This window comes from Cololabis saira, chromosome 7 (assembly GCF_033807715.1).
Source record: "Cololabis saira isolate AMF1-May2022 chromosome 7, fColSai1.1, whole genome shotgun sequence".
Lineage (NCBI taxonomy): Eukaryota > Metazoa > Chordata > Actinopteri > Beloniformes > Belonidae > Cololabis > Cololabis saira.
In genome coordinates, this window is record NC_084593.1 from 25574609 (window position 1) to 25601341 (window position 26733).

A 26733-nucleotide genomic window follows, 5' to 3' on the forward strand; every position below is an offset into this window, starting at 1 on the left:
GGGATGCTCACGGACCGGACCGTCTGTTTTGAAAAAAAAAAGTTTCTCTGTCAGTCTATGGTCTCCCTAAATGAAATAAAATGTTAAATCATCCCTCTTAAAATAATAAAAGTCCTTGTGTGAAAATGCCTATAAAATAATATCACCAAAATGAGTATATGAATGTAGTGTGCTTCCAACTCCATCTCTCTTACTGTCGAGTCGCTGAGGGAGTGCGGTGTGTTGACCTGAAAAGCAGTCCAAACTCAAAATGAGCTCAATGTCCAACATTTGTTCCCCCGGCTACATTCTCCCAACATAAATAAATGTTAAACCTAAATATAGGGTACATGTATGAAAAATAGCCAGGGATACCAGAGAGCATTTCTGATTCGATATAAAGTGCTTGAGTATTTGACCTTGAGTTCAACCTACTGTGCTCCCACAGATGTGTGTTTTTTTCTTTCATGCAGAAGCCAGGCAGCAGATCTCTTCCGGGTAATGACTTTCACAACCATCAGGAAAGCCTCGGGAGGAACATTTTTCTTCCTTTCTCTTGTCATAGCAGCAGCCATTGTGTCAGGGTGACAGCCATTGTGTCGTTTTGACAAGCATCCCAGGTAACAATGTAATGAGACGTGAAGGGAGAGCTCCAATGTTTGGCACAAATGTTTGTAAGTCAAACAATATCAATCACAGTACTCTTCTCCAGTCTGCTTGTGTTTCTCCTTCTGTGGGTTCTTGTTCTCAGCTGCTACATGTCCCAGGGACAAATCCCAGAATGACTGTGAAGACTCAAAGCTGAAAGGAAAAAAGAAAAACACAGAGGAACAGAAGGAAGCATGTCCATCCCCAGGTGGCAAAGCATTGTTTGTGTAAATTCTAGCAGTGTACATTAACGTTTCTCTACAAATCTTTTCACGAAACATTGCAGTTTATAATTTTTATTAGTAAGACAATTTTTTGTGTGCTTTTTGTGTGCTTTTGTACTTGCCATCAAGCCATTGGAACTTCACTTGAACTTTGAAGGCCTATATGGGCACTTATGCTTCTTGGTGGCTGACCAAACAAATAAAGAATAGAGATAAAATAAAACTTGGAGTTGGCCTCAAAGAAAAGCAATAGGACAATCACAAATCTCAGTTGTCACATTCCCAGCCTGAGAACAGTACTCTCACAGGCATTGGCACAACCCATGATTTTATTTCTATGTTTTAGTTTTAGCTTTAGAAAAGTTAAGAGGACAAAAAAAAAATCAACATTTAAGACATTGCAAACAGTGTCACCATGGTAATAAATAAAACGTATATGTGGACTATACTATCTGCACTCTTTGTTTTATTTTTCCTCATACAAAATATAAAAATCCGATTAAAACTGAATTGAGCTGACACTGCACTCCCCAGAAGCAACAATAATTCATATTCAGACTGTTGCCCTGTGATGCTGGTCAGAAAAGAGTCGTCGTTTTGTATATTGTTTTTTTTTTTACAGTAAATATTGCATTTTCTCCAAAAGGATGTCAAGTTTCACATACATTTGTAATTACACTTTTATTTTGGAAGGTTGCCACAGATATGCCATTTATTATGGGCGACAGGAAGCCTCATATGTTAACATGTTTATTGAAATGCAATGGTGTGTAACCTTTCTTACACCCTCAACAATAATGGCTCTGCTGTTGTAAGTTCATTAAAATCTCCTTTGATATGTGATGTGAATACACTTTTACATGGTGCACGATGTACAGCATTCTTACATTATCTTTGTGTGAATGTTCCAATATAACTATGCTCCTGATGACAGTAAACATTAATTTTTGGGTGCTGCACCTGAGTTATTTGCCATTTAGTCAATTGTATATTCCAAACCAATTGAGAATTCGAAGATCCAAGATCTCTTCAAAGAGAACAAAAATAACTCTTAGTTTCTCAAAAACGGTTGCCTTTTCCTGCCTTTCAGAAGAGGTCTAAGCAAGAAGTCATCTATCAAAAGATCCAAACATGGCAAGTTTTTTTTGACTGCCCTCCCTGCAACACAGATGTGTCACCGACAGGAAAAAAGCATTTAGTTATTCATGACATTAAAAACATAACCTTGGAGGCCCCAAATTGGTGAAAACCTTGCATCATACATCAAACATGAATGATGGAAAAAAAAAAAACCCTGTTCAGACTCACAAAAATAGCGTTAATTGCACAGCGTCTACAAAAACAATTGAATTTCTCTGTTTGGGCTTTTATCATCATTAGGGCCCGAGCACTTACAGTGAGAAGGCCCTATTGAATCTGTAGAAATTGTTGTTTTTCTTGTTTTTGTTTTTATCTTCGTTTTTCTTCCGACGAAATGAGGGCCTCTTTGCCCCCGTATACGTGCCCCAAAAGTCACCAAATTTTGCACGCAAGCAAGGCCTGGCGAAAAATTTGATATTTAATGGTTTGCATTAAAGCAGCACAACGTAACTTTCAGCTTTTCTTAGTTTGGCGGCATCTTGTGGACAAAAGCGGTAGTGCTTTACCAGAAAGAACACTACGTTTCCCATGAGCACCAGCGCGTACTGCCGGAAAACTCCTGTCCCGTGGCTGCATTTGTTTTGATGAGAGGAGACGGGACGCTTTTCTGTTTCACCAAGTGAACAGAAGGAACGCAAAAAAAAGATGTTAAACTGCTGGAAAGGAACTGGAATTTACCGGGATACCTTAAACAAGGAAGCCAGGGAGCGGTATATGGAGAAAATAATGATTATTAACGGTCTGGATCCATATCCCTACTGAAGACCCATGTGTTTCAATAAATGTGTATAATAGTACAACATACAGTACATGTTTTGTATCCCTCTTACTTCTCTTTTCTTTTTTTTGACTGCTATATTATGGTGAAGAGGCTCCGAGCAGTGAGCAATATTTTTTTTTCCTCGTGAGATTATTTTTTTCCTCTGCAGCTACAAATACAATTTCCTCAACAAACTAGTTTTATCTGAAGATTGGGGTTAATTGCACCGCAGAGAGCTGGCCAGCAACTGGGTTTAGCTGGAGAAGTGGGGAATAAAACCTGTGTTTTGATCCGACCCCGGTCTGCGTGAGTGTTTGTGGTTTAAGGCTGTTTATGGTTCTGCGTTACACCGACGCAGAGCCTACGGCGTAGGTTACGCGGCGACACGCACTGTACGTTGCGCGTCGAGACGTACCCTACGCCGTAGATCTGCGTCGATTTAACGCAGAACCATAAATCAGGCTTTACTGTGTGTTTGGTCGTTACAGCCGCGATCCAAAGCGAGCCGACGGCTCTTTCACTCTTTTACTCTGTTATATCAGATACTTGGCCTGCGTGGTTCTGCCTCCGAGCAGGAAACCGGTGAAAAGTTAAACCATTAGGATCTTTTCCCCACGTCTGTTGTGTGGAGCTGCTGCAGCCATAACGCAGCAACAGCTTCTGCAGAGCTCTGCGCTCCACGCCCCGCCCATTTTCGTCTCGACTGCGAATCGGGAAGGAGGGGGAAGTGACGTATGTGCCGTAAAGCAGTCAAAGTCGTAACGATTTGTAGTTTTTTAGTGTGGCAGGGTTCCTACCATGCTCCTCAAAGTTACATAGTGCCAGTGAAGGCGATACTGACTCCCTCAGACCATGACAGAGGTGTCATTAAACCTGTTGGAAGTTGATGTACCATCACAATGACTCTGGAAATATGATATTAAGGTGGAAAAGTTACGTAGTGTCGCCTTAATGTGGTGTTTGCATTAATGGTTCGTGGCCTAATGGCTCAACAGCGCCCCCTTGAAAACTTTGTGCCTCAAGCCCCACAATACGGTTTGACCTACATGCACAAAAATCGGTACACACCTGTATCATGTCGCAACTTAAAGAAAAGTCTCTTGGCGGCATGGGTGAAACAGAACAGGAAGTCGGCCATTTTGAATTAATCCTGTCATTTTGTCGCAATTTATGCCAATTCTTTGGCCGCTTCTTTGCCCGAACCGTAACGTGCACCCAGGTGTGTTATACATCAAAATGTGCGTCGCGATCCTGCGACCATGGGCAACTTTTCTCGGTCAAAAGCCTTACCGTGGCCACGATAGATGCCAAAAAGCGCGCCTCCCCTTCATCAGATTGGTCCATATTTGATAGTTCCTACGTTCTGCCATAATTTTTGAATGGTTTGACATAAAGACTCGTGGGTTGTGTCATCGGACTCGGTTTTGAGTCCTTGAATATAATTGGTGCAAATTATCCCCGCCCCTTCTTCTGATTAGTTGATAATTGATAGTCCCTATTTTCTGCCATAACTTTTGAATTGTTTGACATAGAGAGTTTTGGGTGGTGTCATTGGACTCGGTTTTAACTCCTTCACCTTAATTGGTTCAAATTAGCCCGCCCCCCCTTCTGATTGGTCGATATGTGATAGTTCCTATTTTCTGCCATATTTTTTGAATGGTTTGACATAAAGAGTCATGGGTAGTGTCATCAGACTTAGTTTTGAGTCCTTGACCTTTATTGTTGAACATTGCACGTGCGAGCGCCCGTTCATCGCTGCTTGCATCTTTAATTATTGTTATTATTTACTACATCATTACTTGTAGAGGTTTCAGTTTTTTAGCATCTTTACATTTTTCTGTGTGTTGGCAGGATTGGATCAGTGAAAAAGTTGTAAATTTGCTAAAAGTTGAGCATGGCCCAAATTCAGAGGTGGACAGAGTACTCGACCCCAGTACTTGAGTAAGAGTACAAATACTACTGGTCAAAATTTACTCCGTTACAAGTAAAAGTAGCTCAGTCAAAATATTACTCGAGTAAGAGTAGAAAAGTACTTGCTTTTAAAGGTACTTAAGTATCCAAAAGTAAATGCTTTTAAATTTACTTTAAGTAAAAGTAAGAGTAAGAGTAAATTTCTTATTTTCCACATCAGTAAATTACTATATTTTTTCTAAATTAATTTAAGGATCTTTTAACTCTGGTTTCTGAGAATTAACTCTTTGAAACCAGCTGCACTGATGTGCTGCTTTTAGAACCACAATGTTATATAAAACCTGCAGAAACACCAAAAACAAATCAAATGAATGGGATCATAAGAGAGCAGATGATGCAGAGTTTATTAACAATCATGAACTGAAACCAAATGAACCTGCACCATCCAACTAAGTCTGGATCCCCCTCAAAGACCACTGCTTTACAAAAAACTACATCTCTGCTTTCAATAACTCAATGTTGAAGTCACTTAACTTTACAGGGAGGACATGTACCAGTACAATATAGAGCATAACAAACTGTCTCCCCATGTCTGTCTTGTCTGTCTCCCAATGTCTGTCTGAGAGCGTGCACTGTGATAGGTCTCCTCCTTTGACAAAAACAGCTTGTGTCCAATAGGATTTTAGGGAAGAAGAAAAAAGAGCAGACCTGAAAGTAACGAGTACTTTTCAGCCTTCCTAGAAATTTACTCGAGTAAAAGTAAAAATATTTGTCTTGAAAATGTATTCAAGTAAGAGTAATAAGTACCAAAGAAATCTAATACTCAAGTAAAGTACAAATCCTCTGGATATGTACTTAAGTACAGTACTCAAGTAAATTTACTCCGTTAATGTCCACCACTGCCCAAATTAGAAGTGATTGACTTATGATTTTACACCATGTCTAGAAGATTATCAAGGATTTTATTTCATTTTTTCCCAGCTTTGGGGAGAGGTATGAATCATTTGGACTCACATCTACATTTTTCAGAGCATCCAAACTTTTTGCAGAAAGGGTTGCCTGTAGAATAAGAAAATAACACAACTGATCTACATTTCTGCCAGTAATAACCTTCACATGAATCAGAGCAGGACACATTGAATCAAGCACAAACACACACGGAATTGCTGCAAATTTGTATTTATAAAAATGAAAGGATGGATGTAACTAAAATAATACATGTAGCAAGTGTTCTGTGTGGCACGCTCAAACTCCCTGAACATGCAAACAGCTTGCTGTGATTGCTTGCTGCCAAAGTGATGGGAGAGTTGAGAAAAATCAAAAATTCACATTGATTTGAGTTTCGATGTGCTCCAAGTATCGATTAGCCACAGCCCACTTCACCTCATCACTCTATGTGAAAGACAATGATGTGTCTGCAGGCGAAAACAGCCAGGTCACTTCCCAGGAAACATACTTTTTAGTAACAAATTTAGTATTTTGATTAATAGAACCAGTGATAATATTTATTACACCTTGTTTAACCATGGAAGAGCTCTGCATAGTTTACAGGGATCCGTTTGAGTGTCAAACATCTGACACATGCAAACAACACACTTTCAGCTACATTTAGCACAAAACTGATGAAACGATCTGAGAATCGCAGCAAGAAAGCAGTGATGTGCAAACAGCCATGACCTCACTGTAGATAAAGTAGGAGGTGAGAAAATAACACATCTTTCTTGTCTCTCCAAATATGTTCATTAGTCATTATAAATTTAAAGGGTAAGCAGTGAGATCTTCATAACCAGTCAGTCAAGCTGATGCAGTTCTGAAGAAATGATGACACACTGACCTCCAGCGTTGACAAGGTAAGGTTGAAATATAAATAGTTGGTATGTAAGATGGTTTTCAACAAGTCAAACACATATAATGTATTCCTGAAGAGGTGAATAAGTTGTCCAAATCTATTAACTTATCATCTTGTTGGCTTCTTCTTTCATTCCTCACAAGTTATACTTCCTTCAAGTTGTTTAAATGAGCATTTTTAATTAAACCTTAAAAGTAATAAAATGGAAACCCTGAAGGCTTAAAATTTAAGCCTTAAATTAACATACTATATTGATTATTTATAAAGTAAATGCAACTAATAAAATCAAGTTAATTCAACACAATGCTTTCCACATATTGATTACCAGGGACACTAGCATAATACTTTGCTCACACTTTTCCTCTCGTTTGGCTTTAATATTTTCTATTAAGTTTATCTTGTGGATGGAAATTCGCATGTATTTAGATTAAGAAAATGTCATCATGTCAATTGGTCAATCACGGGCCTAAGTCTCCCACAACTGGCCGTGGATCTATGTCAGGCAGCCCTCCGTCACTCACGGTCACTCTTATATCGGTGCAGGTGGTGCAGTTAGAGGTCCTGGCCCGAGAACCAAGCTGCTGTGACAAGCTGAAGCTGCTGAGATAGATGCTGTGGTAAGCATTGACTACCAGCATTCTCTCCAGAACCCCTCTCGGCCAACCCAAAACCAGTTACAGCTGTCGAAGTTAGCAGCAGCAACAGTATTTGCCTGGCTAAAGTATGTTCAAGTATCCACAGTCTGTGCTCCGAGTTGCTAAATTTAACACTAATAGCTTTGTTGAAAAAAATAAGTAGGGGGACAAAGTTGCAAACTTGGCAACAATGAGGAGAAGTAGGGATCCTGTTACTAATGAAAAGATGGTGCTGTGTTGAAGCCCAATGAGATGGATTCTCTCACAATCTCGCAATTACAGAAAAATACAGGTGTATTTTTGAAACAAAATTTCATTTAAATTACAGATCACATGAACGTTAAGATAAATCCACTTTCAAATGAGAAACTGAGTCAATAGCTGCTGACATGAAAGTTATTTATGAAATTACATAATTTTTATTTCAATTTTAATCTAAGAGCTGGATATTAGTCTCAATGTTTGTATTCTCTTCACCTACATTTCATAAGTGTGTCGAACACAATTAATGACCTAATGAAGAAACACAGCTAATAACTGCGGTTTTGCCATGAAAAGCTTTTTTACATGTTAGGAATAATGCTGCATGAGTGTCTCTAGGTGTCTTTCTAACATTTTCATTCTCCGGTTGCTTCAAACCTTCAAGCTGCCAAGCTCTGTGTGCTCGCTTTATGAAAACTTAGTCACTTGACAGTGATCCGACATTGTTTTTTTTTTGTCAGTTGTCATGTATTTGTTGAGCTCTGACACTCTCTGAGGGACTGCCATTTGTCATACATTCTCTGATGTGTTTTCGTGTAAATATAACCCCATGTGGTGTAAGCATATCCCAAAGCAGATTTAATAGATTTTGACACTGCTTGAATATAATCCTTCCCTGGAGTGATTTCAGACTTAAAAATGCCATGACTTTGAAGCATGCATTACGCTGCTTACATGCTTACGCCAGTTTTTAGGCACAGCGGGCTACTACAGGTCTTTCTGTGCCAACTTCGCCACCGTTGCCCACCCCTTGACCAGTCTGTTAAGTCCGAAAAGAGCATTTATCTGGTCTCCTCCGTGTCAACATGCATTTGAGTCCATTAAATCTCTCCTGTGCAGTGCGCCCGTGTTGGCTGCTCCTGACTTCTCCCGTCCCTTTTCTCTAGAGGTGGATGCCAGTGGGGTGGGAGCTGGAGCTGTGCTGCTGCAAGAGTCTGTGAGTGGGGTCAATCATCCTGTCTGTTACTTCTCACGAAAATTCAACAAACATCAGGTGAATTATTCGACCATTGAGAAGGAGGCGCTGGCTATGTTACTTGCGCTGCAATACTTCGAGGTGTATGTTGGGTCAAGTCCGCTGCCAGTTGTCTGTTACACCGACCACAACCCTCTAGTATTTTTGCAGCGCATGCGTAACCATAACCAACGGCTCATGCGGTGGGCTGTCCTCATTCAGGATTATAATTTGGAAATCCGACACAAGAGGGGAGCAGATAATGTTCTGGCTGATGCCCTATCTCGGGCTTGGTGTTAAATCATATCAAACATATTTTTGAGGGCATATGTTTGATTTTGAGGGTGGGGGTGTTACGTCCCTGTAAGGTACTATTTTTGTTTACTATTTTTATTCATTTATGAGTGTCTGCTACTGGGGTGCAGAGGTTTAATTGGCCATCACTAAATCACCTGTGAGCTCAGGTCCTCTGGTGTGGGAGGAGTTGGAGCTGCTGCAGGTGTGCTGATGAAGAGCGACGCCCACCTCTACCAGAAGCCAACCAGAGGGAACCTCTCCCCCTACAAAGCTGCTGCTGGAGCAGTGCTCGTTGGCAGTCGTCTCACTCAAACCCATGTGTGAAGACGTGCTGTCCATCCTGGAGGTTGTGTGAGCTTTGGGGCTAAATGTTTGGTTTCCCTCAGCCTTTCTGCCCTTAAGTTTGGTTCCTGCTAAATCTTGTTTGTTGAAGCACTTGTGAATGGAAGCAGTAGGATCAATACTAGATGGCTCCAACGCCTGACTATGTAAAAGCCTAATTTTTTTGGAGGATTGATTTAGAATAGTCAGTTTAGTATAGGTAATTTTGTTGTACTTTTGTTTTTGTTAAAGGTTAGGTTTAGTTAGTGGATTTATTATTTTAAGGTTAGGGTCCAGTTCTTATGCTTGTTTCTTTGGTTTACGTTGGAGTCATTTTCTTTATATAAACTTTAGTTCTTTGGGTTTAATTTGTAAACTGCTTCCCATCACTATTGTAAATAGTCACTTGCATCATTTTTTTTTTCAACCTGAACAAAAGAACCATTGGTCACAATAAAACACATCTTTGCTCGCAAAACCTGCCTTTCATTTATCGTATTCTGTGATCCCTGTAGCAGAGTACGTAATATCATCGGTAGTAGCTTCTTGTGTCTTTGTCACTCAGTGTAACCCTGAAATCTATGACAGATATCCATACATCCATTTCCCACGGCTTATCCGTTACTGGGTCGCGGGGGCAGTAGTCTTAACGGAGATGCCCAGACTTCCCTCACCCCAGACACTTCCTCCAGCTCTTCCGAGGGGAGTCCGAGACGTCCCCCAGGCCAGCGTGTTATTGGTCTTCCCCGGGATCTCTTCCCGGTGGGACATGCCTGGAACACCTCCCTAGGGAGGCGTCCAGGAGGCATACGATAGAGATGCCCACATCAGCTGACTCCTCTCAATGTGAAGGAGCAGCGGCTCGACTCCGAGCTCCTCCGAGAGACCAAACTTCTCATCCTATCTCTAAGGGCCAGCCACCCTGCGGAGGAAACTCATCTCGGCCACTTGTATACGCCATCTTGTCCTTTCGGTCAATACCCAAATTTCATGACCATAGGTGAGGGTGAGAGCGTAGATTGACCGGTAAATCAAGAGCTTTGCCTTTCGACTCAGCTCTTCACCACGACGGTCCGCTACACCGACCGCATAACTGCGGACGCTGCACCAATTCATCTGTCAATATCATGCTCCATCTTTCCCTCGCTCGTGAGCAAGACCTCGAGATAATTGAACTCCTCCACCTGAGGCAGGACTTCCACCCACATGGAGAAAAAGCACACCACCCTTTCCCTGGGGAGAACCATGGCCTTGGTTTTGGAGGTGCTGATTCTCATCCCTGCCGCGTTGCACCTGGCTTCAAACCGCCCCAACATATGCTGGAGGTCCCGGTCTGATGAAGCCAACAGGACAACATCATCTGCAAAAAGCAGATATTAAAATCCTGTGGTTCCCAAACCGGATCCCCTCCGGCCCCTGGCTGCGCCTAGAAATCCTGTCCACAAAAATAATGAACAGAACCGATGACAAAGGGCAGCCCTGCCGAAGTCCAACATGCACTGGGAACAAGTCTGACCTACTGCCGCCAATGCGAACCAGACTCCTGCTCCGATCATATAGAGACCGAACAGCCCTTAACAGAGGGTCCCGGACCCCATACTCACGGAACGCCTCCCACAGAATTGCACGAGGGACACAGTCAATTACTTTCTCCAGATCCAAAAATCACATGTGAACTGGTTGGGCAAATTCTCAAGCACCCTGCGGAGGGTATAGAGCTGGTCCAGTGTTCCGCGACCGGGATGAAAACCGCATTGTTCCTCTTGAATTCAAGGTTCGACTATCGGCCGTATTCTCCTCTCCAGTACCCTGGCGTAGACTTTCCCGGGGAGGCTGAGAAGTGTGATCCCCCTATAGTTGGAACACATTCTCTGGTCCCCCTTTTTAAAAAAGAGGGACCACCACCCCTGTTTGCCACTTAAGCGGCACTATCCCCAAGACACCCCTACGACATCCAGAGACTTGAGGTAGTCAGGGCGAATCACATCCACCCCCGGTGCCCTGCTACTGAGGAGGTTACGAACCACCAGATCCTTGAAGTATTCCTTCCACCGTCTGACGATGTCCCCAGTCGAGGTCATAAGGTCCCCACCTGCAACGTAAATGCTGTTGGCAGAGTACTGCTTCCCCTTTCTGAGGCGCCGAACAGTTCGCCAGAATTTCATCGGGGCTGACCGAAAGTCTTCCTCCATGGCCTCACCGAACTTTTTTACCTCCAGGACCACCCGAGTTGCGGCTTGCTTGGCCTGCCGTTACCTATCTACTGCGTCAGGAGTCTCACAGGCCAACATGGCCTGGTAGGACTCCTTCTTCAGCCTGACGGCATCCCTTACTTCTGGTGTTCACCACCAGGTTCTAGGGTTGCCGCCACGACAGGCACCAGAAACTTTGCGTCCACAACTTCGAGCTGCCCCATCTACAATGGAGGCAGAGAACATGGTCCACTCAGAATCAATGTCCCCAGCCTCTCTCCGAATTTGAAGTGAAGAGTTGAAGACTTCCCTGACAGAGGGCTCAGCCAGACGTTCCCAACAGACCCTCACAATACGTTTGGGTCTGCCTGGTCTGTCCAACTTCTTCCTCCGCCAGCGCATCCAACTCACCACCAGGTGGTGATCAGTTGACAGCTCAGCCCCTCTCTTTACCCGAGTGTCCAAGACCTACGGCCGAAGATCAGATGAAACGACAAGGCACAAACAACAGTGAGAGACCTTTTCCCGACCCGAAGGCGCAAGGAAGCAACCCTCTTGTTCACCGGGGTGAACTCCAACACATGGCGACTGAGCTGAGGGGCTATAAACAAGCCCACACCAGCTCGCCGCCTCTCACCCTGGGCAACTCCAGAGTAGTGGAGGGTCCAGCCCCTTTCAAGGAGCTGGGTTCCAGAGCCCAAGCTATGTGTGGAGGTGAGCCCGACTATCTCTAGCGGGTATCTCTCAACCTTCCGCACAAGCTTCGCCTCCTTCCCCCTCAGCGAGGTGACATTCCATGTCCCTACTGCAAGGGTTTTGGTCCAGGGGTTGGGTCGTCGATGCACCCCGCCACGAGTGCTACCCAGACCACATTGCACCAGCCTGTCATGGTCCTTCCTGCAGGTGGTGGGCCTACGGGAAGTATGACAGATGTATACAGTAGTAATAGTATGCATCTTATATATATATATAATCAATTACCACTTCAATAAGATGCACACCAGCAATTTTGCATTTTGTGTGCAATATCTTTTTCAATTGGAGGCCAAAATTTTCCAGAGGCCGATAAGGAATTAGCAATTTAATTGTGACTGTGGAAAATTAGGGGACAAATTGGATCAGATGTTGCTGAACAACACAAAGTATAGGTCTGCAGAGGAGATAATCTTATTCCTGCGTAGTTTACAGGACTCCAGATAACTAAAATATAATAACATTTTGTTACCTGTTTTTGAGGCAGATTAACTCTAGCAATTCAGTCTTTTTCAGACTATTATTGAATTGTAAATGTTTTGATGCTGTTAACTCAGGCAGTACCATCAGCATTCCATATTAAAATAAATTAAAGTCCTTTTATATTTTTCCCTCCATTCGTAGTTCAGATAATATTCATGACAAAAGCCAGTTTATTTCAGATTGCTAAAATCAACAAGAGAAATAATTCTTTGAAGCCTGGACAATTTTAACAATAAACAGTGAAGGTTATACATGTTGGACCCAAAGGCACAGACTGGCTAGTACTGGCAAAAACTGATTTTATTTCCATGAGCTGTGGGGTAGGTGGGCTGAGGGAGTTTAGCGACTTGTGGAGAGTGTTACTAAAGTGGAAGGTGAACATACTGTAGAAGTGAGTGGTGATCTTTGGAAGTTGCAACAATCATTCAGGAGAAGGTCAAAAACGGAGGGTAACGGACCGCTGGGTGGCACAGTGGTTAAAGAAAGCGTCCCATATACTGAGGCTACAGTACTCCTGCAGCAATCACAGGTTTGAGTCCCGGCCTGCGATCCTTTGCTGCATGTCCTCCCCATTTTTTCTCTATATCCCTTTCTTGTCTACACTTTTAATAAAGGCCACTGGAGCCAAAAAACCAAAACCAAAAAAAACTTGGGGTAAAATGAACTGATGGGAGGTGGGATAGGTGATGAGATGACTATAACCCGGTGTGCAAGAGCAGCAGAGCTGGAAATAGGGACCACAATACTCTGATCATAATAAGATTAAGGTAATACTATGATTAAGAAACTATCACACTGTCAAGTAAAGCGTTGAACATAAGAAGCTGAAGCTTGAGCTTCAAGCTTGAACAAGATCTGAAGCAAAACACTGAGAACAGAAGAAGGTATCGATATATGGATGGACTCCTTTTTTTTGTGTTTTTTGGTTTTCTTTGTGCCGTAATGACCAAAGTTGCCAGATCTCGAGGAAGATGAACAAAAAGTTCACTAGTTTTATTTAAACAATGGCCTTCAGCTCAAAGAGTGGGACTGGATTCAGGTGGTTGGCCATTAAAATGATGAAATGGATTTCTGCAATTGAAAGTTGAAGGTCTCTCTGGAATAGAGCAGGCCAAGTGGTCAGGATGAACCACAACAGGACACAGTGTAATAATGAAAGCAAATGTAGCCCTACCAACCACGAAAGTCCACGAAAATTGAACTGGGTTTACTTAAACCTAGAGCGTATGACTCTTACTAGGATGCAGAGAGGCCTGGTTAGCTTATTTTATAGCTACATTGTTATTATAAATACTCCCATGCATGTACCTTTAACACACAACAGCCCTGATAACACCAAATTCAAATAAACATTTATGACTGCAAAATACACATTTCAACAGGAAGAAGTGTTTTATTACACAAAAGAAAACATAGGGCATCACCCTGAAGGGTCACCTGGTGACACTTGAGCTCAAAATAAAATAAAAATATATACCCGGGGTTTTGCAAGTCAGTTATGGTACCATATCGTTGGCGCACTTGTTGAGTTGGAGCTCATATCCTTGTGAAAGTGTTTCTCAGTACTCACGAATAACCGCAGTCCCCTCAAACCCTCGATCAGAGGAGTAAGGTGAAAAAAATGATGAAAAACACGAGCCCTACTGCCACATCCTCATGCAGCAGCAGCAGTCCCCCTGGCGACAGCGTGGATCCTGAGCGCCCTCTACAGCAACAGCAGATCAGCAGCAGACGTGTAGGTCGTAGACACACTAAGCATAAATTTAAAACACTAATAAATTCACTGTTCGTTCTCATTAATTTTCATATTGTTACCCGATCAAAAAATATGTTCATACTCACTCAGGAAACTCGGTGCACAATATTTCTCCCTCACACACACGCGGTCTCCTTCCAGTTAGCTGAGAGGCGGCTAACGTTAGCTCTACACACAACGATAATGGCGTCTCGGACACTCAGTTCACTTTCCCGGCTATAACAGCTCTGAACTTGCTCACTAACTCATTTGGTACCAGTAATACTCAAAACAGACCCTCAGGTTTACGATATCAGTTACAACAGTAACTTTAAACGGTTTCATAAAACTTACAACTACTTTTCATTGTCGTCACTCTTTTTCCTCGTCTCATCTCCGTTACCAGCCTCAGCCTAATGTCTCCTCTCTCGTTTTTTCTTGGCCCCGCCCCCCTCCGAATCTGGACCCTGATACCTGGCTAATCAAATAAACAACCGAAACATCATGAAACATTCACAGACCATGGAAAACATGGGACATTTTAGTACCTTACCCAAGTGAAGTGCACTTATTATTTCTCAGTATTAATTCAACTTATTTCACCATATAACAATAACCGGCAATATTACAAAATATACTGAATATTTGTAAACTTAAAGCAGCACAATGTAACTTTCAGCTTTTCTGAGTTTGGCGGCATCTTTTGGACAAAAGCGGTAGTGTTTTACCAGAAAGAACACTACGTTTCCCATGAGCACCAGCGCGTTACTGCCGGAAAACTCCTGTCCCGTCGCGTGCATTTGTTTTGATAGAAGACGGGACGCTTTTCTGTTTCACCAAGTGAACAGACGGAACGCAAAAAAAAGATGTTAAACTGCTGGAAAGGAACTGGAATTTACCGGGATACCTTAAACAAGAAAGCCAGGGAGCGGTATATGGAGAAAATAATGATTATTACCGGTCTGGATCCATATAAAATCCCTACTAAAGAATGAAGCTCCTCGTCGGAGCGCCACTCTTTATAAGGGATTACTGTCGCAGTTCTGCAGAACCACCGTCTCCGGCTACCTTGTTTAGGAGTGTTTGACAGCTGCTTTGGTAAATGTTTGACTCGCCATGTGTTTCAATACATTTGTATAATAGTACAACATACAGTACATGTTTTGTATCCCTCTTACTTCTCTTTTCTTTTTTTTTGACTGCTATATTATGTTGAAGAGGCTCCGAGGCGTGAACAATATTTTTGTTTTCCTCGTGAGATAATTTTTTTCCTCTGCAGCTACAAATAAGAGTTAATATTTTTTCCTCAACAAACTAGTTTTATCTGAAGATTGGGATTAATTGCACCGCAGAGAGCTGGCCAGCAACTGCGTTTAGCTGGCGAAGTGGGGAATAAAACCCGTGTTTTGATCCAACCCGGTTTGTGTGAGTGTTTGTGGTACTGTGTGGAAGGTGTTTGGTCGTTACAGCCGCGATCCAAGCGAGCCGACGACTCTTTCACTCTTTTACTTTGTTATATCAGATACTTGGCCTCCGTGGTTCTGCCTCCGATCAGGAAAGCAGTGAAAAGTTAAACCATTAGCGATCTTTTCTCCACGTCTGTTGTGTGGAGCTGCTGCAGCCACAACACAGCAACGGGTTACCAGCTTCTCCTGAGCTCTCGCTCCAAGCCCCGCCCATTTTCGTCCGTACTGCGAATCGGGAAGGAGGGGGAAGTGACGTATGCCGTAAAGCAGTCAAAGCCGTAAAGATTTGTAGTTTTTTAGTGTGGCAGGGTTCCTACCATGCTCCTCAAAGTTACATAGTGCCAGTGAAGGCGATACAGACCCCCTCAGACCATGACAGAGGTGTCATTAAACCTGTTGGAAGTTGATGTACCATCACAATGACTCTGGAAATATGATATTAAGGTGGAAAAGTTACGTAGTGTCGCTTTAAAACACATGAAATAACATATCATTTATAGCACGGCGCTACACAAATAAATAAGAACTGCTTGATGAAAACACTTGTGTGGAGAAACCTGGTGGTTATAAATCATGAACAAAGTATGGATCTCAATGCAGTTTTAGACATTACTGCAAAAGCCGAGTTGTGACAGGGTGACAGATTGTGTGTGTGTGTGTAGGTGGGTGCTGGCAATAGTGAGTGAGAATAAAATGTCATCCACAACAGAGACAGACAGTAAGAGACAGAGAGTATTCAATGTCATCTTTTATTTAAAAGGAGGGATGTGTAGTGTTTATCGTGTGTGTACAATAGGTACCGAATGAGTCACATTGGCAGCTGTGATTTACACTCCCAGGGACAAAATTTTGTTACATTTCGAGCGTGGTCAAGTCGCGTCAATGCCACGCGTGGAGATTGCACGCAGGGCAAAGGAAAAGTATTAAATATGACCAAGCCCAAAACAAGCAACACCCCACAACCCAAAACTTCTGATATTTGACTTCATAAAATAACAAGTCCAAAGTCGCTGATAATAAGCAGAACTGGCGACCTGATCACTAATTACAGTGAATTTAACATTAATATTTTATAAAAAGATTACATTCTTAAACTAACATTTCTGACTATTTGTGTCAGAAAAAATCAGCTCTTATATGTGTTTTATTATTTGAAAAACCATTTTCGCTCTTTAATCCCCCACCTCCTCCTCCATTATTTAGCTTTTTCTTAGTTTTTTTTCCTTGCTATGCCAAACTCCAACAGAGTCTTCCTTTTTTCTTGTCTGTTTTTCTTCGTCTGTGGTGTATGTTATTTAGAACCATGTTGGTGTGAATTGGTCATTATCTGCTTTTATCCCTTGGGGGCAGACATTCAAGCTTCCAGCAGTTATTTTGTTGCACGTGTTTTTGTGTCTGCTTTAATAATGCAGAGAGCATGAATGTTGCTATATGGAGCTCCCAAGTGTCCCAGTTAAAGCAGACAGGAAGACAAGAATAAAGAGTGATGAAGAGTTTGAGGGGCCAGAGCGAGAGTTGTAATCCTGTTGGGGTTGACAGAAAATGTACCAAATACAATCTCTGAAATCCTCAATGCTTATCTCTTGGTGGGATAATCTTTCTTGCATTCTTTGTTTTTTAAAGGGTTAAAGTGACAGCTGAGATAAAAAGAAAATACTTAAAAATTAACTCACTGTTCATTTTTGTAGTATAAAGTTGAATCTATCTACCTCTTCTATTTCTACAGTATAACGTGGAGTTAAACTGAAACATGTCATTTTATCTATACAATAGCTTAGAGTTCAAAGCCACGCTAAGGAGTTATATTAAAATTTTCAATTTCATTTAAAGGAATATTTGGTTGTTTTTAGAAAGTGTTGCCTGCTCTGCAGTTTTCCTTCCTCTAATATCGACAGAACAACCCAAAGTAGCTTTTGTGTCCCATCCTGGTCATTTCCTTTGTTGATGGAGTGGCTCTGCATTGCAACAGCATCAATTTGATGTGGAAGCCTAAATTAGACTTTCATCGTGAATTTAGGTAATCCTCCACCCTTGCTCCAGCTGTTTCAGGTTTGAAGTAGGGCTGGGCGATATGGACCAAAAGTCATATCTCGATATTTTCTAGCTGAATGGCGATACTCGATATATATCGATATTTTTTCTGTGCCATAATTGGGGTTTCCCCCAAAGCATTATAGCATAGCATCTCTGTTAGCTTCATTTTTTTCTGAGACAAACCCTTAAAAAAACAGTCAGTTTTAATACAAAGCCTCTAGCCAAATGTCACACAGGTTCCTTTATTAACAGAGGTCTGCACAATATCAAAATGTATTCAAATGAAATAAAAATAAACTGCCTGCCTGCAGAATAAAAATGCTTCTTGAATAAAATAAAACAAATATCCCTTTCCTGCATAACAATTAAATTAAAATACACTGTGCAATTAATACAATGTAGACAGTAACAGGCAGACTTTTCCACTGAGGTTGACAGTTGTGCAAATCTCAAATAAAACATTTAAGTCAATTTGTCACAAAATAAGCAAGATCAAAATCATAAAAAGAAAAAAAAAAAATTTTAAATCGATATAAACAATATTGTCTCGTACCATATCGCGTTTGAAAATATATCGATATATATTAAAATCTCGATATATCGCCCAGCCCTAGTTTGAAGGGTGGCTTCTCCAAACTGCATGTTCCAGCTTTTTCTACAGATGTTCAATAAGACTGCAGCCACTTCAGAATAGTCCAATGTTTTGTACTTAGTCCTTCTTGGGTGTTTTTTTTGAGCTGTGTGTTTTCTGATCATTATCCTGTTCGAGGACACATGACCTGCAACTGAATACGAGACGCAAGCAAATCAGGCCCGGAACGTAACTGAGCTTCTTCTATGATTCACAGTACCTACAGTGTTTTCTTCATTCTTGCATCTGTGAACATACAGTAGCGCTTATGGGACTTGCCAAGAAACTTCAGTTTTGTCCCATTTGTCCATACACATTAATTTACACATTAATTTATAATAACCTTGTGTTTTTAGGTCAACAAGATATCCACCGGTCATATTTATGTGCTATTACACAGACTGCTTTCTCAAACTATCAAAGATTCCATCCATGAGGGCTTACTTGCATAATTTGGAAGTATGTGCATGTTGTTGTTTTTTTTTGTGTTTTTTTTATGTAGAAGTCTTTCTCTGATAGATACACAACTCTTTCAGCTTTTATACCTTTTACCTCTAACTGTGCCAGAGAACTGGAGCTATAAACAATGTGCTTGTGTGTGCATGTGAGTGTTGCTGACTATGCAAGCTGTGTTTGTGTCAGAGGTAAATTGCTTTACCCCCCTTGGTGTGGGAAGCAGCACACAAATGATAAAATATTCAAAGCTGCTGTCCTATGGACGTGCCCATGAGGGGAAAACATTGTTTTGTTTGTGAGAAAACAGCTGCTGCTGGAAGCCAAACTTTATGGACATCTTTGATTGTAGTTCTTTAACACTGGATTTGCACAAACAAACATCAGCTCATCACCTCGTGGTTGTGCCTTGTTTGTGAATCCCTTCATTAGTGATGGTCCCTTGGAGAAATCTAGGAGTCTGAATGCTGAATGTGTCATCAAAAGCACCTTACACCATAGAGACTGTAAATCAAATGTAATTTTTCTGAACCGTTCTGCCCTCTCCCTTTCACTTTGTAGTACTCTACCCTCCTGTACGCCACACCCATCAATTCTACTCCAATGGCCTCTTTTCTTCAAGGACACCTGGCAAAACCGCAACAGTCAACATGTCCCTCCCTATCCACCCACCAACCCCCACGGAGGGAGCTAGGTCCTTCAAGGCCAATCAATCCAACATGTCACCTTGTAGTTTGACCTGTGATTCTTGCTTGCTTGCATCAATTTCTCAATCTATTACAGGTGTCAGCTCACCTTATCGGGATATGCTTCTCTTGCCATGGATATAATACAGTACATTCATTGTCATAGATTGATTAAGTACAGGGGTTATTTTCATTCCTTATGGTTAAAGCTTCTATCTGCTGCCATTGGTAGCCCTGTAAAAACATATTTTGACAATAGTATTGCATCATTAAAATTTTAAATCATATTCTGGATTTATCTTTGCCATCAGGGCCATCGATGGGTGATATTTGTGATGCAGGGAAGGTTAAGATCATGCGTTTATCTTTGTTAAGAAGGAGGAGGTTCAGAATTAACATTTACCACCGTCATGGGCATCGGTCAGAATGCATTAGCCATGGAACTTTACTCAACAAGAGTTTATTTCTCAGGTCCAATAATTAGCACAACAAGCAAAAAGGGGGGGGGCAAACACACATGGGTTGTGAATCAGCACTGCCACCCCATATGGTGATCAGGAAGAAAGTGAGTGAAAGAGTGAGCAGGCTTTAAATAGGGAGTGAACAGGTGAACTCAATCAGGTAAATGAGCAGTGAACAAAAGATTGAAAAGAACCAATCAGTGCTGAGGAAAGGAGAGGAAAGGAAGTGAGGTAAGTGATGAATGTGAAGAACAGAAATGTCAAAATAAAAGGAAATAGTAATCTTTAGTACAATCTTATATAGCCTAACTGCAGAAAAATGGCCAATAACAGCAGATAAAATATCTATTCTAATTATCAGTAATTTTTCCCGACGCAAATGTCATGTCATTGTTCAGACATCTCCAAAGTAAGCGTTATGATCGACTGTCTGATGAAAATAAAATGTTTCAACTTCATGAAGAGAAGATAGAAAGTTAGCTGGAGGTAAAAGCGCTATATAAAGCGCTCTATAAATAAATTGATTAAACCTGCTATCGACCTGGTTTAGTTCATAGTCAGTTACCATAAAAAACGTTGAGTATGAGTTACCTTGTTTCTGAAACCAGCTCAACTTCAACCCCTTCCCCACAACGGACCCGGTACCAGGTCCAGCTGCTGTATGCACCAGTTCATGTGTGGGAAAAAAGTTACTCAAGTATTGTCAGGGTATTTTCTTTCAACTTTTTCTCAAACAAGAAGCCCTAAAGCCAATAGCCTATGTGAAAACTCCAAGTAAGTTTTGACAACAAAGTATTTGATTTATAACATCTTAAAAATACATATGCAACAAAGATGGCGCCCCCAACAGGAGCAACACCCACAATAAAACGCAACAGAACGCAAGATCAATTTTCTCCATCCCAACGTAGTGGGTATCATATGAAACTAGAAAAAGTTACAGTTTCAGATAATAACGAACATAATCTTTTTTGGGCCGAAACTTCATGCCGATCTCAAAACAAACCGAAAGCCAAAATTCACATTTCACAGCCAGCACATCAGATTGCGTGTTCATCACACACTATGTCAGCAAATCCCAAAACTATTCCGACCAAAAGCAGTATATTTTATTAGTTTTGTTGTCATTTTCAGTCTTTCCACACCATTCTTTGACCAGAATTCACGATTTAATCCTACATAGTAGTGAAACTGCTTCAACCGCCGTCATTTCATATCCTGCCGGTCTCGGCCATTTTGTTGACTTCTCCTGGCTTTTGGGAATGTACAAGTTTGTTGACATTCTACATCTCACGAGCTTTCAAACGAGATATGACACTTGAATGAGACTTCATCCATCAGGCCTCTACCGTTGAGCGTAAACGCTGGAGCGCGGCAGCCATCTTGGCTCTGTGACGTAACCGTTGCACAGCGGTGAGAGCGAGACGCACCGAGAGACCACAGAGCGCAGGGATATTTGGATTGAGATTTTACATTTATGAAATCATTTATCATCAAATCATCAAAATATTTTATAGCCATATTCACTACAAAAAGGGTAAAAACCCATTTGGCACATTTTGGAACAGTATAGGTATCCAAGTGCCCAAATAGAGAGTCCGCCTGGTACTAACCACACTAAAACCTTTATAAAATTATGTGCTTTAAGCTATTCTCATGTAATTTGGTACAGTTGTAGTCAAGGAGTTGCTGAATCCAGGCAGGGGTATCTTTATAATTATATGCATTGCTACCATGGTGTTTTCCACTGTGCAAACTAAAAAAAATTAGACAAGACTAAAAGTTTCCTTTTTTTGTCTTTGGTTTATCACAATATGCTCAGGCATGTGAACATTCATAATTTTTCTGACGCTGGAAATGTATGCTGTGAGGTATTAGCTATCCATTGAGACCGAGATTATGCATATTGTCCTTATAATTGTGGAGATATTGTTGATTTAATTTGGATAGGCCTGTTCAGGCGAAATTCACCTCCAAAATCCCCTGGGGGTGAACAGGTTAACCCTCTTGCTTGAGGCTCAATCAACACTCTGTCAATACAGTATTACTTCTGACAATGTGAGAAAATAGTCAATAAACCCTGATGTTGGTTATACTGAGAGTTTTCTACAGGGTGTTTTATTTGACAGTGTAAATATGAAGAAACCTGATAAATGTGTCAGTCAAACTAAGGTCATGTCAGCTGTGTCCAGCTCTCACAGTGCTATGTTTTATGTCCAAAGTGAGGAGCACAGGTGACACTGTTGAACAGGGTAGTACCAACTGAATCTTTTAGAATATAATGATAGAAAGGACAAAATGTAGTTTTAGTTTTTCCTGTTCTCTCCTCTGCCCTTTTTCCTTCTTCTGTCCTCTCTCCGACTTTTCTTTCAAAATGTTTTCCTTTTTCAGCAGTTTCCTTTACTCTTCAATGTAATCCCTTCCTTTAGCTATGCTCTTACTGACAGAAAGTGACAGAAAGCATAATGGAATTTCTTTGAACGACTTTAAAGTTTCATGTTAGAGTCATATCCATGCTAAGGCAAGAGCAAAGTCCCCCGGTATGTGTGTGTGTGCTATTTAAGGTAAAAAAAAAAAAAAAAGAAAGAGGGGACACATCATTACAAAAAAAAAGAAAATTACTTTTTCACATGACCTCTGCAATAACTGTTCCAATATGTATTTTTGTACATTTTCACAGAACCTAGAGGTTTTCAGTAATAGAAACCGGGTGTAAATCATGGAGCAATACACTTGCACACCTAAGATTAAAGATTCACTTCAGTCGTTAATTTCTCCTGAGTTTTGTCTGCATGGTGGTATGTGTGTGAATGTGTGTGTAGATGTGTATACGTGAGTATGTGTGTCCTCTGGGCTGGCAGAAAGTGCTATATACTGATAAGCAAGGTAGAGCCTATTAGCCTTTTTGGCCTGTGCCTGAATGTCACTTATGATTTTCTGTTTCTCGTCACAAACCACAAGCACAGACATCTGAGTGCTGGTGCAACATGGGGAGGTTTACATCACGTGCATTTTCTCAGTTCATTAACCTCAATCTTCACAGTCACAAGCCTGGCTTTGTGTTCATGCTCTGTTGTTATTCAGGCCCCTCTCTCTTGTTGTGTACTTGAGTTTGCCTCCAGGACTGTGCCACAGGGACTTTTGTCATAGAATGGAGAAATGAAGCGTTAAGTGTTTAATGGCGCTTTTCCAGTAGTACCTACTCGGCTTGACTCGGCTCGCCTCCATTTGGTTTTGTCGCTTTTCCAATAGAGGTCTAACCGAGTAGATACTGTTCTGTTTTTAATCTGTCAAGGTTCTAAGCAGGCTGTATCTGACATCATCACACTTTATTTATCTATTGGTCAGGGGGTTGGCCAGTCAGACATCTGAGTCATAATGTGAATGCTGTGGAAAATTGTGGTCACACTGATTTTTTTTGTCCTTAGCTAATTTCTGTGATTTAAGTAAGAGCCCTTTCAGAGCGCAGAACCTGAAGAGTAGGTAACTGAGCCACAATAATGCAAAATATCAAGACTTACAAAATGGACTTTACTACTGATTGTGCAATTTTGTCACAAATAAGTCGTCGTATCTCAATTTTTCACTCATTTGACTGTGGGTATTTGATGTGAGGAAAAGACACTGAAAGGGACAAAATGATTTACTGTAAAAGGATAACTTCTGTATTTGTAATAATAAGCTTTTAGTCTCACGGGATGATGTTAACATTCTGACTGTTCTGACATTTTATTGTCCATTTATTGAAGGATCTCTGAAACAAGCTCGCTTGACAACCGTGGTCTTCAAGTGAGATGGAATTAATAATAATACATCATATGTAACACACATTGTTAAGCCCTGACAACACAAGACAATAGAATGAGAGAATCTTAATTGCTGCCGTAACTTTGTTTTTCAGTCATACATTTCACTGTTATTTTTTTTCCTTTTTTGAAGTTTGTTTCATGTTATTTATAATCGTGATCCCATCTGCCACATTTTGCTTGCGTTGTTTAGAGGAAAAATAGACAGAAATAGTAAAAATTATTAATAGTAAAAAAAACAACAACTTAGAAATAAAAAGTTTTATGTGTTTAAAACTACTCTTTATTTGTGTGCTGAAAAACTCACATCCGCGAAACCTTTTGTTTTCAATACTAAGTGGGATCAACATACTTGAATTCTACAAGCAAGGAACCTTATGTTAAAGCAAATTTAACAAGAAATCAAAGGTCTTTAATGGCTCAGCTGAGAACAGGAATCCTTCCCTTGAATCTTGAAGTCGGTAGATTTAAAAACATTCCTGAAGATGAAAGGTTATGTGAATTATGCGAACTTAATGAAGTGGAAAGTGAATCACATTTTTTGTTATATTGCCCTCTGTATGATGAACTGAGAACTCCATTATTTACTGAAATGTTTGTTAAAAAACCGGAAATGTTCTGGTGCTCTGACGATGATAGAATGGACGGGTTGTTTAGCTTCAATGTTTTTAAGTTGGCTCATTTTGTTTCTGAAGCCTGGAGAAAGCGTCAGGATTGTTTATATGTTTAATTGGTCTGTTGTCTGGCTTTCATTTGCTTTATGTTCCTTTCTCTCTTTTTTGGTGTCTTGTAAGCCCATTCGGGCTGGGCACGTCATGTGCATGACACGTAAATAAAAAGTTCAAATAAAAAAAAAAAAAAAATCTACTCTGCTGATTAAAAGGTGTTGGGGTAGATGGAAGAAATAAATGCAGGAACACAGTAAAGTCCTGTCGCTTGTAGAAGATGGACAACAAAGAATAACCTCATAACTATAACAATGATTAAAGGTTTGGTAGTTAGGAACTGTTTTTGTGAAGCATTTGTTGCTATATTGTATACACAGACTATATTTGTTCTCATTCCAAAACATTAAATATTAATTACTTATGGAAATAGCACCCAGTCATTGTGAATGTTCCTAACAAAACCATTAGATCATTGGCTTGCCCGTTAAAAAGTTAAACTTTTGGTTTGTCTTTGTCTGCTTTTTCAAGAGCCGACATTAGATGTTTAGATGTTTGAAAGCCAGGTCTGAAGGAAGGGGTTTGGGACTTTTAGATGTTTTTAAATCTGTCTTTTTCAGTAGTTTTTTTCTAACATTGCCTACCCAAGCTCTAAGACTTAACTGGATTATATAAAGTGCCAGATCCATGCCATTTTTTGGAAGAAAAAATTGATTTAGTTCAATTTTAAGTAGAAAAATCCTCTTTAGCATTCTAGCACGTTGGGGAAAAAAGGTATGTATGAGTTTAAGAAATTGTGATAAACCTCTTATGTTTGCCACATTTCATGATATTATGTCTATAACATAATTATAAACTGAATCAGACATGTTAAGCTGGCACATTCATTTATTGACAGTCATTTGCAAAAATTTGAATGCATACATGGTGTAAATGTGAAATGTTGAGTCTCTCTATTCTCCAAAACAAGTGTATCTGTCAATCTCAATAAAAAGACTGATTTGTTGTAGACAGAGAACTGAGGCACTCATGAGGGTAAGATTAATAAAATGCCTTTATTGTTGCATGGCTAATCTATTAAAAGCGTGTCTACGCGTTTCAGCCAAACTGGCCTTCGTCAGGACAGAAGTGAAACTTTCACTTCCACAACATTTTATGGATCTCCCCGACTGAAGAGCACCTGAGGGTTACACTTTTTTGCAAATACCCAAGCAGCACTCCATGCACCGCGTTCCTGTAAAAAGACTGATTTGTTGAACACATTATGGATTATTTTCAACTGAATGATATCTGTTACGTTCACTACGTCACGGGTGTTCAGCGGCAGTGCGGCGCAGGTGAGATGATGAGAGTGGGAGGTTTCACTTACCTGATTTGAAGCACGGGCTGTAAACGGGAGCTGGCAATAGTGCAGCATGTTGTCACGTCGGGAGAGATGCGCCACCGGTAAGGTGCTGTTTTATATTAATTGGGCTGGTTTAAGTTTGTTTTGAAAACGCTGCCGCTGTGCTGGCATTGTTTATGTGCGCCGTTTGTGTGCTTGATCCGTAAATGTTTGAGTTTCAATTGTGGCGTCTTCACTGTACTTCCTGGTTGCGGTGCATGCTGGGAAATGTAGTTAATTGTTTTACATGGGTAACGATTTGCTTTGCTCAGCGTTGCTACTAAAAAACTACACTCATTACTTGCACTTTGGGCCAATTTACTGAGAGCACTTCGTGGTTAAGGCTGTTGCTTTAATGTGTGGCATTGCTATTTATTTACATTTGGTTTAAGTAATTGAATTGGTTTAACAAATTTGTGGCAATGAAATGTGGCTTGTGTGCAGCAGTGCAATGTTTAAATGTGCAATGTTCAATATTTCTTGTGAGGGAAATTGTTGCATTTCTTCAATTATTGCATATATACAGTTTAAAAAACTAATTATTGTAATTCAAATTTTATTATTATAACACCAAATACTGATTATATTTACTACTACTAAATTATACTTGTAATTTATATTTGCATAATTTATTTATTCAGAATTTATAATATTATGTATATTGCTGTTTACACCATAGCTTTTCTATTTTATAGGTTTATAACCTGCTATTGTGGACTAAAAAACAACTTTAAAAGATCAACAAACAAAGTTAATAAAAAACCACAAAGAGTTAAAACAACGTGTCTTCTTCTGGCGCCCTGTTCGGTGGGGAAAATCTTAAATACCGAACAGTTATAAACCGAGGCCCACTGCACTGGATTGAGTGCAGCAAAAATAGCCACGGACTGCTTCATTAAGGAAGCTTAAATAATCAACCCAGGACCAGCTGGCCTCTCACTTCTGCTACTCCAATTTTACCACTAATCAAACTGCCCGTTGATCAAGGATAAAGGAGCGTGTAT

The 26733-nt window shown here is 40.7% G+C and overlaps 1 protein-coding gene across 3 annotated transcripts in view; it reads right to left on the minus strand.

Annotated features, from left to right (window-relative positions):
• Positions 1-25945, minus strand: part of LOC133446979 (calcium/calmodulin-dependent protein kinase type II subunit beta-like) — a 41763-nt gene extending 15818 nt beyond the window's left edge. For all 3 annotated transcript variants that reach the window (XM_061725241.1, XM_061725240.1, XM_061725238.1), the window contains exons 1-2: positions 25715-25945; positions 415-1038 (exon numbers count right to left, since the gene is read on the minus strand). The gene's annotated coding sequence lies outside the window, so the exon portion shown is untranslated. The remainder of the gene's footprint in view (positions 1-414; positions 1039-25714) is intronic.
• Positions 25946-26733: the final 788 nt, after the last annotated feature.